General features: G+C 39.0%; 1 pseudogene; it reads right to left on the reverse strand.

Annotated features, from left to right (window-relative positions):
* Positions 1-8,736: 8,736 nt before the first annotated feature.
* LOC120582528 (uncharacterized) lies at positions 8,737-8,855 on the reverse strand (annotated as a pseudogene).
* Between the last annotated feature and the right edge of the window lie 4,455 nt (positions 8,856-13,310).

Genomic DNA, 13,310 nt, shown 5'->3' on the forward strand with positions numbered 1-13,310 from the left:
TCTTTCATTAAGCTTAATGTCTGTGAGATTTATCCATGCTATTGTGTGTATCTTTTTTTCTTTTTTATTGTTGAGTAGTATTTTATTGTTGAGTAGTAGTATGGATAAAATCACAGTTCATTTATCCTTTCACTTGTTGGGTATTTCTAAGTTTTTGATTATGAATAAAGCTGCTTGGCTTCACTTTTTTGTTTTGTTTTGTTTCCGATGGTTTAATTTTTTTTAACATTTATTTTTTTAGAGCAGTTTTAAATTCACAGCAAAATTAAGTGGAAAGTAGAGAATTTCCATATGCACCCTGACTCCACAAATACATAGCCTCCCCCACTATCAGTATCCCTCACCAGAGTAGTACATCTGTTATTATTGATGAACCTATACCAACACATCTTTGTCACCACAAGTCCATAGTTTATCTTAGGTAAACTCATGGCATTGTACATTCTATGGATTTCTGTCAAATGTATAATAAAATGTATCCACTGTTATAGTATCATACATAATAATTTCACTGCCATAAAAATCCTGTGCTGTTTATCTCCGCCCCCCCCCGCTCCCCCCGCCCCACTCCAACCCCTGGCAACCACTGATCTTTTACTGTCTTCACAATTTGGCCCCTTCTGGAAAGTTATATTATTGGAATTATACAGTACACGGCCTTCTCAGATTGGCTTCTTTCTCTTAATAATATGCTTTAAGGTTCCTCCATGTCTTTTCATGATTTGATAGTTCATTTTTTCTTAGTGCTAAATAATATTCCATTGTCTGAATGTACCACAGTTTATTTATCCATTCACCTACTAAAGAAGATCTCGGTTGCTTCCAAGTTTTGGCAATTGTGAATAAAACTGCTACAAACATAGTGAGCAGGGTTTTGTATGGACATAAGTTTTCAACTCCTCTGGGTAAATACCAAGGAGTACAATTGCTGAATCGTATGGCAAGAGAATTTCAGTTTTAAAAGAAACTGCCAAACTGTCTTCCAAAGAGGCTGCACCGTTTTGTGTTCCCCCCGACAGCGCCAGCAGTGAATGAGAGCTCCTGTTGCTCCATATCTCTGTCAATATTTGGTGGTTTCAGTGTTTCAAATTTTGGCTTTCTAGTAGGTATGCAGTGATAGCTCATTGTTTTAATTTTAATTTCCCTGATGACATATTATGCTGAACATGTTTTCATATACTTACTTGCCATCTGCATATCTTCTTTGGTGAAGTGTCTGTTCAAGTCTTTCGTCCATGTTTTTATTGGATTGTTTTCTTATTGTTGAGTTTTAAGAATTCTTTGTATATTTTGGATAACAGTCCTTTATAGGACATCTGTTTTGCGAATATTGTCTCCCAGTTTGTGGCGTGTTTTTTTATTCTCTTAACTTGGGGAACTTTTTGTTTAGTGAGATTGGGAATCCAAGTTTTGCTTGTTTTTTGCAGATAAGATAATCCAGTAATCTCGACATGATTTATGCAATAATTTGTTTCCCCCTACTAATTTGAAATGCCACTTTTATACTAAATTCTCATATGTATTTGGATTTAAAAAATAGAATGCTTTTAAAAGTCCGTATCTACTGGTTACTTAAAAGAGGTGCCTATATGCTACCTAATACCTCTTCAAATATGACAAGGTACCCTAGTCATTTTCATGCATGTGTTCACCATATCCTAGAGTTTACAGTAAATGGTTGTATAAGCTACATTGAGCTGAAATTTTCCCTGACAACAAATTGAGGGCTCCCTAGAACAGAGACCATTAGCCTGGAACCTCCTTAAACTTATCTACTCCCTCAAACGAGCTGGGCCATTCCCTAAGGGCAGCAACCCAGTTACCTCCTATATCAGCATGCTTTCACACAAAGTTTCTTTAAGGAAAGTTTCATTAAGGAAAAGGGCCCTTTTGCTCCTATTAAGATGGGAACGCCCTGGAGCAGAAGGTGTACCATCTCTGAAAATCACTGGATACCTGCTCCATACACTGCCACTCCTTCTCCTTGTTGACTATTTCTTAAAATTGTTCCTGGCTCTAGAGCTTTCTGAAGAGGTGTCAGTATGTGCTATGGTCCAGTAAAATAAAGACAACCTCTGTTTGGTGTCCATTGCTAACATTCCTCCAGGCCGGAAGAAAACCACTTGCGGGTGGAGGATGACATTGCCTCACCCCACAGCCAGGCAGCTCAGGTCAGGTTGGCTTCACCCTGCTCAGTGGTCCATTCAGGAAAAGGAGGTGTTCAGCTTGACCTCTCCCCCTCCCATCCCCACCTCCTCCTGGACTGCTCCCTCCCTAGATTTCTCCCTCCCTTTCTTTTCCTTTGAGTACTTTGTTTTCCTTCTCATAAAAATAAACTTATGGCTTTCTTCAGGAGGGCTGAAGGACAGAGTTCAGCAGAGAGTCCTCTGGGTGGAGTGGTTGTCTCTGGTGAGAGACTAGAGATCACAAGATAAAACTCAGCTGAGAAACCAGAATTGAGCGAGTTTCAGTACTTCCAAGATTGCCATAACTCAAAGTTACTCACTGCTCCCCAGACATTATGTTTGCAAGAGTTTATGATTAATATTTCACAGAGAACCAATTAATAAAAAATGCAATTAAATGTTCCCTTTTAGCAACTCTATCTTATTAAAACCTGCAACCTCAGGTCTCCACTGTGGGGCTCTCCCTGCTAGCAGATCTGAGATGGGGTCAGCTGCTCAGGGAGATGAAGGAGCCAGCAGCCCTCCTCTGAGCCCCAAGGTGAGCAGCCTTGGGAGGGCCCAGGGCAAGATAAAGAGCATGGTACTAAAGGGTGTCAGGTGGAGGCTTGGGGGCTGGAGAGTATATTCCTGGCTCTGATGCTCACCAGTCGTTTCACTAGAGCCTCCGTTCCTCATCTCTATAATGATGGTGGCAATTCCCTCTCACGGGTTGTCATGAGGATGAAACTGCATATATAGCAAGTTGCCAGTCACACAATAGAGGGTCAATGAATGGCATTTACTATTCCAGTCAAATCATCCAAGACTCGTTAAAACGATCTTGCTCTATTCACAGGAAATGTTCATAAATCAGCACCTTCTGTACACCATGACGATGAATCTTGGTTAAATATTACACTTCTATAAAAAGTACCGTATACTTTCTTCCACCTTCCCATCTACTTACTCCTCCCCTCACCCAGCCTACTCATTATTCCTCTAAGAGCACTCTGTCGAAGCCATTACCTGTCATAGCTCCATAAGGGACTTAATGGTTCCTTTCTTGCCTCCTTTCCACCCAGTTTCCACACATTACCAGAGTGATCTTTTGTAATTGAAAACTGAGTTTTTGCACTACTGTGTTTACAACTTTCTAGTGGCTTTCCGTCTCACTTAGAATAAAACCATTCCATAACCTGCGAGTGCCTACAGGAGCTGCCCCCTGGTCACCTGTTCTTCTTCACAGCAAAATGTTTCCCAGTATGAAATTATTTTATTTGTCGAGCAGCATATTGTCTGTGGTACACGAGAATATAAACTCAATGAGAGCTTAATTCCTGTTGCTCTTTCCTGTATTGCTGCTCTGCTAGGATAGTACCTGGCACATGCCAGGCCCATGGAAAATATTTATAGAATGTCCATGATGCCACGTGCCAAAAAGGCTACAAAAACAAATGTGCAATGGTTCCCAACCTGGGGAAGTATGGCGCCTATCGTGTGCCAGGAATCCTGGTACTCAGGGAGTGCACGAGCCTCACGAGCGGACAGGGCATGGTCCGCAAAGGCCAGTACAGAGCTGTAGAAGCACGAAGGAGGGAAGGGAGGTGTTCTGACATGTCTGAAAGCCCAGAGGAGTGAAGCAAATATGTGAGTGTGGGCAACACCAGCAGCTCAGTTGGCCTACAGGGACCTGTGCATGTCGGAAGGGGTGGGAGAGTGGGAGCAAGAGACAGACAGAGACTTCCCATGAAGTGCCAGGCTATGGGAGTTGAACTTTTTTTTCTCTTTCTCCCTGTTTCTCTTTCTCTTTCTTGTTCTCTTCTTCTCTCTCTCCCTCTCTCTCTCTCTCTCTTCCTCCTTCCCTCCCTCTCTCCCTTCCTCTAGCTCTCTCTCATTCTTCTTCCTCTACTTCTTCATCTTCCCTCTCTCCTAAGTAGGAAAAAAAAAATCTAACCTCATAGGTGTGTTGTGAGAACAGAATAAAATAATATATGTCAAAGCATCCACTAAAGTGTCAGATCCCTAATTGATAAAAATTAGTTGAATAAAACTTAGTCGCATAACAGTAACAAACATTTTATTTCTTAACTCAAATGCATGGTGTACTATTCTCACCCACAATCACCATTTTACCAATTTATCACGTCTTCAATCACCTACCTATTACCTACACACATCTAATGACTCACTACATTCTGCCTACACATCCTCTCTTTGCCCATATGATTGGAATCATGCACATAATTTATGAGAATCAAATAATAAGAGCAGTAGATGCACTCAAGTCTAAAATCATATAACTTGGCTAAAAGTATGGTTTCTAATTTAATTCCATTGTGATTAGGGAACCAAATTGCATGACTTGAGTCTTCTTAAAATTTTTCAGATATATTCTATTGGCCCACAATCTAGTCTTATTAGTAAATGTTCCCTGTGCACTTAGAATGTCCATTAGTACAAATTGGTTGTTAGTGTTATTCAAAACTAATATATCCTTGCTGATTGTGCATCTACTTATTCTACCAATTATTTAGAGAGGGATTTTGAAATATCTGACTATAATTATGGATTTGTCCATTTCTCCTCTGCTTTTCTATCTGTTTTTGCTACATGTATTTTGTAGCTCTATTATTAGGGAAATAAACATTTAGGACTGTTATATCTTCTTGATGAATTGACTCTTTATAATTATGAAATGACCTTCTTTATCTCCGAGCATATTCTTTATGTAGAAATCTACTTTGTCTAATAAAATAGCTACTCCAGCTTTCTTCTGACTAGTGATATCAGGTTATACCTTTTCCCATCTTTTTATTTTAACACATTTGTGTCTTAATATTTAAATTATAGGGAGCATATAGTTGGGTCTTGCTTTTGGTCCAATTTGGCTATCTTCTTTTAATTAGAGACATTCACAGGTAATATGATTATTGCTATAGTTAGGTTCAACACTATCATCTTGATATTTGTTTTCTATTTGTCCCATGTGCTCTTAGTACCCTTTTCCCATTTTCTATTTTTAATTGTATATTTTTTATGATTCAATTTTATCTCTTTTGTTGGCTAATTAGCTATAACTTTGTTATATTAGTGGTGTTTATGGGTTTACAGTATACTTCTTTAACTTATCACAGTTTACCTTCAAATGATACAATCTCTCCTCTCTAAATATATATATAACTTATAATAGCATATTTTGGGTCATATTTTCCTGCTTCTTTGCATGCCTGGTAATTTTTGATTCCCAACATTATGAATTTTACCTTGTTGATGCTGGGTATTTTTGTATCTCTATACATATTTTTGACAGTTGTTCTGGGATGTATTTAGTTGCACATACTTTAATCCTTTCACATCTCACTTTTATGATGTATTAGGCAGGGCCAGAACAGTGTTTAGTCTAAGACTAATTCTTCCCCATTAGTGAGGCCCTTCTGAGTACTATATCCAGTGCCCCATGATGGGTGAGATTTTTCCATTCTGGCTGATGAGAATATTCCTGGCTCTGAGTGAATGCCGCATACTGTTCCCCCTAAAACTATGAGGAGGTTTTTGTCCTCCCTCAGGTAGTTTCCTCATGTGCCTGTGTTGATCAGTACTCAGCTGAAAACTTAAGGAGGATCCTATACGGATATCTGGGGCTCTTGGTACTCTGTCCAACAAACCCCACCTGCCTTGGTCTCCCTGAACTCTCAGATACCTGTCCTCAACCCAGAGAGTCTGCCAGGCTCTGCCTGGTTAGCAAAGCAGTCCTCCTGTGTTGTAGCCTGGAAACTTATCTCCAGGCGATAAGCTGGGTCATTTTATGGCTTGTTTTGTTTCTCATCTCTCAAAAATCATTATCTTTCACTGCCTGATATCAAGTGTCTTTAAAACCAATATATAAAACCATAGGTTTGTATATTCTGCCTCGTTGTCAATACTTCTGATCTCTGTTACTCCATCTTATTTGGCAGTTAAAGGCTTACAGAGCCAAAATAGTGAAAACAACTTTAAGTGTTTCCTAATCAATGAAAAGATAAAAAAACAAATTGTTTAACTCTGGCCAAGAAACTGAATGGCAATGGTTTCACTGACCTCCTGGAAGAAGACATTAAAGAATTAATTGAGGAGCTGAGAGAAACATTAAGTACAAAAAGTTCTTCATATCCTGCTTTTCTGGGAGATTTAAGGGCTTTTCCATGAAAATTCTGACTATGCGGTATGGGGCTTTCCCTTCTAGCACTGATCTTTGACCCTAATTCCAAGTACAAGGAGACTCCCCAATCCTGTTCTCCATTTCTTTCCTGTTCACTCTTCCAAGCACGTGTGAGGGCATGGCCTGGAGTGGAGACTAGAGAAAATAAAAAGCTGCTTAACTGGTTCACCCCACCTCATATTCAAAGGAATTGGTCACTTGTGAAATGAAGCTGTTACCACGCTCTTCCCGGCTAAATATCTGTCAAGTACTGCTTCTCACAGCATTGCAGCCAAAGCAGCAGCAGTCTATCCTTCTAACCACTGGCTCCTGACCTCGGGGTGCTGACCCAGTGCTATGATCTTGCCAGGTACTGTGAGGGAGAGAAAATATCAACTATACTTTTTGGCTTCAAGGGGGCTGAAAGACGGAAATTAGCACTTAACATCATTAAAGAACACCCCAAGGGTAAATCTTAGATTTTTTTCTCAGACAGAAAAGATCCACCGAGTACACAGCATAGTGAACGAGGAGACCCACGCCACAAACAGAGCACTTTGTCATGAAATTTCCTCAAACCGAGAATTAAAGATCCTAAAAGGTGAAAAGAGCAAAAAACATATTAAAGACCAGAGGTACAAATGGAGTCAAATGTTTCAATACTAGAACTAAAAGCTCGAAATTAATGGGGCAATGGCTTCAAAAGTCAGAGGGAAAATGATTTTCAACCCAGAATGCTAAATTTAGTCAAATTATCACATGCGAAGATAAAAGAACATGCGTGACCTGATAATAATGACAATAATATCTCCTATGCACCTTTTCTTTGGCAGCTGCTGAGTGATGTACTTCAGCAAAATGAAGTAGCAAATAAAAAAAGAAAAGAAATGAGATCCAGGAAACAGATAGAGGGATGTAAATCCCAGGATGACAATGGTGCAGCCAAGAGAGCACTAGTTCAGGCTTGAGCAGGAAAATGGAAGAATCCAGGAGGGAGGTAAAAAATGGGATTAATAGACTAATATGTAAACATTTAGAAAATAGTATTTTTGGTCCATCGATATGACATATTATGTGGAAAAAATTAAGGATAGGTTTAGAAAATTAAGCAAATAGGGGAAAAAGTACAATTGTTAACCAGAAAAAGTAAAAATTTATAACAAACACGTACACCATGTGATTTTGCAGTGGAAAAAATTTACACAGTCATAATAAGATAAATAATTGTCACCTAAAAATTTGTGATATGACTTTTGGGAAGATGGGACAAGGAAAATAGGAAGTAGAAGAGTGAAGTTAAAAAGCTAAATCTGCATCTATTATAACCAGAAGTGTAATAGATGATGTCTAATATTAATGAATCAAGAAAAACAGCATGCACCGCTATTATTGGGAGATATGGAGCTAAAGAAAAAGTATAAAGTTGAAAGTGGTTACCTCTCAGAGCAAAAATGAGGAAACAGAGGATGTGGTAGAGAACTTGATGTTTTACTTTATAACTTTATCAATACTATATATTTGCTTTTTGACAACCATGAGCATTGCTTTCATCATTTTTTCACTGTGGTGAAATATCTATAACATAAAATTTACCATTTTAACCATTTCTGAATGTATAATTCAGTGGTATTAAGTGGTCACATTATAGTGCAACCATCACCACCACCCATCTCCAGAATATTTCCATCATCCCAAACTGAAACTTCATACCCACTAAACACTAACTCTCCAATTCCACTTTCCCCCAGCCCCTGGTGACCACTATTTTATTTTCTTTCTCTAAGAATTTGACTATTCTAGGTATCTCATGTAACTGGAATCATACAATATTTGCCATTTTGTGATGGCTTATTTCATCATAATGTCTTCAAGGTTCATCCATGTTGTAGCATGTGTCAGAATTTCCCTCCTTTTTAATGCTGCATAAATATTCCATTGTATGTATATACATTTTATTTATGTATTTATCTGATGATGGACACTTGAGTTGTCACCTATTGGCTATTGCAAATAGGGCTGCTATGAACTTTGGTGTGAATTATCTGTTTGAGTCTCTGCTTTCAATTCTTTTGGGTATATACCTAGAGGTAAAATTGCTGGATCATATGGTAATTCTATGTTTAAGTTTTTGAGAACCTGCCATCCAGTTTTTTACAGCAGCTGCACCATTTTACATTCCCACCAGCCATGCACAAGGTTTCAATTTCTCCAAATCCTGGCAACACCAGGTATTTTCTGCTTTTGTTTTATTTTTATAATAGTCATCCCAATGAGTGTGAAGTGGTATCTCATTGTGATTTTTTTTTTTTTTTTTTAGGCGAGGCAACCCTTGGTTGACCTCACAGATTGGAAGGACCTTGTCAGCTTACAATCCATTATTTTTTTTATTTTTTACACCTACAGCACCTGATCTTCCTAGGTGGTCTCCCATCCAAGTAATAACCAGGCCCGACCCTGCTTAGCTTCCGAGATCAGCCGGGATTGGGCTCATTCAGGGTAGCATGGCCATAGACTTCATTGTGATTTTGATATTCATTTCTCTAATGATTAGCACTTTTCAAGTGCTTATTGGCCATTTGTAAATCTTTGGAAAAATATCTATTTGAGTATTTTGCCCATATTTTGAATTGGGTGGTTTATCTGCATTAATTACTTTGTAATAACAGAATTAGCATTAAGAGCAAGATCCAAATGCCAAGATACAAGTTGGGTTTCAAAGCAGGGCTCTTGGGTAGGGCCTTTGGTTAGTTTCTTAAATGGGAGGCAGGGTACTACTGTATTACCACAAACTGTTGACATTTCAGGCATTATCCAGATAAAATTCAAAATGTATGTTATACCCTTATGTCAACAAGTCATGCATTTCTTTGCAAGGTCTCCCCACCCTTCTATTAGTCCTTTGTTGGTTTTTTTCCAAGCCTTCTGAATTGGTCCCTGTGAGATGGTATTGCCTACAAGGAAACTGTTAATTTGTTCTGGGGAAATATCCATTTCTACAAGCTCCTTATCTATTTTCAGTGGTAGCTCTACTTATCACCTGTGTATCGGAAGAAACTTTAACCATTATTGACTAAAAATGTTACACAGCGTAGCTGATGGGAGTGGTGGCTCAATAAAACATCAAACTTGCATTCAGGAGCAATGCAAGTTTTTTTGACTTCATGACTCCTTCTGGGGCTCACATGTAAGTACACATTTTGTCCTCTGGGCACATCTTAAATTCTTCCAAAATTCCCACCCCCTTTTGGGGTTGGAACTATGGCTAATATTCTCAGTTAACCAAAAGACAATTGAGATGGTATAGAATAGAGGATGAGAGTACAGACTCTGGAGCCAGACTCCCTAGGTTTCCATTTCAGCTCGGCTATTTGCTAGGTAAGTCACCTTAATAAATCCTCTAACCTCTCTGTATCTGTTTCCTGTAAAATATTCCTCATTAGGTTCTAGAGTGGATGCATTTAAATTCACATGAAGAGCTTGCAACAACGTCTGTCACGTGGTGAGAGCTGTATAAATCTGAGGCTCTTTGAGATGACTGCAATCATGGCATAAGAGTACACAGAAGGACACTTACCTGACTCTTATCAATGATGACTGCTGAGTGGTGGGATTTGGGAAGGGAGGTTGTTTTAACTCCCACCTTGAGCACCTCTGTATTGTTTGAATTTACTACTTTTTATTAAAAGCAAAGTAAGGGAAAAAGTAAATAAAATGGCACTTGGCTAAGAGACTATAAAATAATCTCTCTCAATCTCCCATTAAAATACCTAAGAAGAAACAAAGATTAAAAAGAAAAAATTCTACTCAGACACTTAAAATTAATGTTGCCAATCCAAGGCTTAAAACCCACACAAATTTTCTGTATCTACAAAACCAATAGAGGCTAGGTGGGGAGAAAAATGACGTCAGTGGTCCATCTATGCTCCACTCTCCCACAAACAGCTATTAACAACTTTTGTTCAGCACATTAGCAATTAAAATTCGAGGCCAGTATAATCAGGAAGTAGAGTAGCAGTCCCCTCTACTTTACAATGAGCTTATTTGTTTGTTTTGAGGCAAGCATAGAGCTGTGGGTATCCCTTCCCCATGTTTCTTTCTAGCGTCAATAAAAACTACAACTCCCAGAAGACCCCTTGGCAGGAATGGCGGGGCTGGAGGAAGTGAAGCTGTGCCTGACACCAAAGCTTGGACTTAGATCCACCCACCCTGCCCTGACGTCACTCTGGAAAAACACCTGGAAGCTTGTTTGTATAAGGGGCAAGGGCTCAAGAAAACTTTGTGCCAGTCTTAAAAGAATCACTTGAAGATGTGCTCTAGTCAACAGGAATGAGGAAGGAAGGTTATAAAGGAGCAGCAGGATGACAGTGCAGTGGGAACCTCAGCAAGCACAACTCAACTCTGGAATCACAGTAAGAATAATGACCTCAGCAACCACATCCAAGTGGGCAGTCCCCATGATTTACCAGCCCGTATATGCAGGGAGCAAAGGCTACTTCCACGATGGCATCTGAAGGAGGTTCAAAAGGAAACAGTTACATTATGAACTGTTACTGCTCATTACAGGAATAACCGTTACCGTACATGAGAATTCTGGCTCCCTCCTTACCAGTTTCAGAAGCTTCATTATACGTAATTACTATGGCATTCACTATGTCAAAAACATGGATCTACAGCTATTGTCTTAAAAGCAATACAACTAAAATGGTTCAATCACTTTGGAAAACAGTAGAGTGGTTACTCAAGGGTTAAGCATAGAGTTATCATCTGACTCAACAATTCCACTCCAGGTATACTCCCAAGAGAATTGAAAAGCATGTCCGTGCTAAAACTTGTACACAAATATTCATGACATCATTATTCATGGTAGCTCAAAAGTGGAAACAATTCAAACAGCTATCAATTGAGAATGGATAAACAAAATGTGATATATCTATACAGAGGAAAATTATTCAGTCATAAAAGGGAATGAAGAACTGGTACATGCGGCATGAATGAACTTTGAAAACATTATGGTTAGTAAAAGAAGCCAGACACAAAGGCCACATACTGTATGATTCTATTTATATGAAAAGTCCAGATTACGCAAATCCAAAAAGACAGAAGGTAGATTAGTGGCTGCCAGGGGATAGAGGAAAGGAAAATGGGAGTACTGCTAAGGAGTGTAGGATTTCTTTTTGGGTGAGAAAGATGTTCTGGAATTAGGTTATGGTGATGGTTGTACAACCATGAGAATATACTAAAACCCACTAAATTGTACACTTTAAATAGGTGAATTTTATGCATGTGAATGATATCTCAATAAAGCTGCTGTTAAAAAGAAATAAATATCCACCAAATGTTAATGCAATGGTTTGAAGAAAGTATAGCCAGGTATCAATTTTTAATTCTTTTTTGTTTTTTTCATAATTTCCCCCCTCTAGTGAACAGCTATTACTTCACGGAACTGAAGCTCTGGAATCAGACAGACTCTGCTAGATTCAAATTCAAACTTTTTCTGGATGAACTGGATAATTTGGGGCAAGTGAACTTAATTATTTTACACCTCAGTCTCATGAAAAATTAGGGGGATAATATCACTTATCTCATAGGGTAGTTGCGAGAGTTTAATAAGAGAATGCTGTGAAGTGCTCAGTTTAGAGCCTGGCACGTTAATAAGTGCTCAAGAAATATCAATTACCATTTTTGTTATTAAGAATACGAGGCATTAAAATACTACTAATTGTTATAAGTAAGCCTTATATAGCACTGCCCTGGGTGCTTTACATATTTTAACACATTTAGTCCTCACAACTACCTTGTGAATACTCCATTTTACTGATAAGTATTTACTGCGGAGTGGGTGAACACTTGCCAGTGGTGTGCAGTCCGTACATTCTGTAGCACTTTAGGAAAGGTAAAGAACATAGAAAAGCTGAGGCAGTCAGGGAGGACTTTATGAAGGAAGTAGCCCAGTAAGGAAAGAAAGGTGGGCCCTGGATAATGGCACATGTATGGTAAAGGGTGGTGAGGGCCTTGCAGGTAGTATGGAAGTTAGGTAGAAAGAGGTGGAAACGGTTAACATTCATTTAGTGTGGGTGATGAGTACAGATTACGTGTTATGTTATTCTCTACTTTTTTACACCTTAGGAATAATTACTAATTAACTAATTTTTTTAATATTTAATCACCATGTTCTGTAGAAAGAAAACATTTTTTGTCCCTTAGTCCTTGATCTTCTTATACATACATATAAGAAACATTTGATAGTTAGAAAGAGTAAATGCTCATTTTCTCCATTCTTTCTAAAATAAACCTTAGTGTTTTAATTTTATTTGCATGTTTTAGTTACTAGGCCTTAGAGATTTTTTTTCTCCTACATATCTACTTCACCCCTTGTTATAATTGCTAAATATTCCGCATTAGCAATGTTTGATGATTTCTCCATTCCCCTAAAGATGCCAATTTCTCACTACTAGAAGCATTGTTTGTAAACACTGTAGTTTGTGATCCAAATACAAGTATCCTTGTGTGAGTCCTTTCATGCGTTGTTTGACTATTGCTGCGAGGTAGATACCAAGAAGAAATGTGGTCATAAACACAATTTTTAGAAAGTGAATCAAGCAGGGGGTAAATGGGAAATCTCTGTACCTTCCTCTCAATCATGTTGCAAACCTAAAATTTGCTCTAAAAGAATTCTTTTTTTTTTAGGTAATTAAGAAACTTAGCACGCTCCTGCCCCCATTCTGCTGCCTACCGGGAACCCAGACGGTTTCTCACCTAGTGGGGGCAGGAGCCTGGGGCCCGGGCGGGCCTACGAATTGAATTAGCTGCGAGGGTACAGTGACCCACTAGCCTGCCCGCACGCGCTCTGGCCCCGCCTCGCGGCCCCTTTCATTAAGAAACCCCTTAGCGATCACGTGAAAGAGGCATGTCGGCCCCGTGACGTCACGCGGCGCGGACCAATGGGCGCTTCTGTTTATGTGGCGGGG

This window comes from Pteropus medius, unplaced genomic scaffold (genome assembly GCF_902729225.1).
Source record: "Pteropus medius unplaced genomic scaffold, Ma_sr-lr_union100, whole genome shotgun sequence".
Taxonomy (NCBI): Eukaryota; Metazoa; Chordata; class Mammalia; order Chiroptera; family Pteropodidae; genus Pteropus; species Pteropus medius.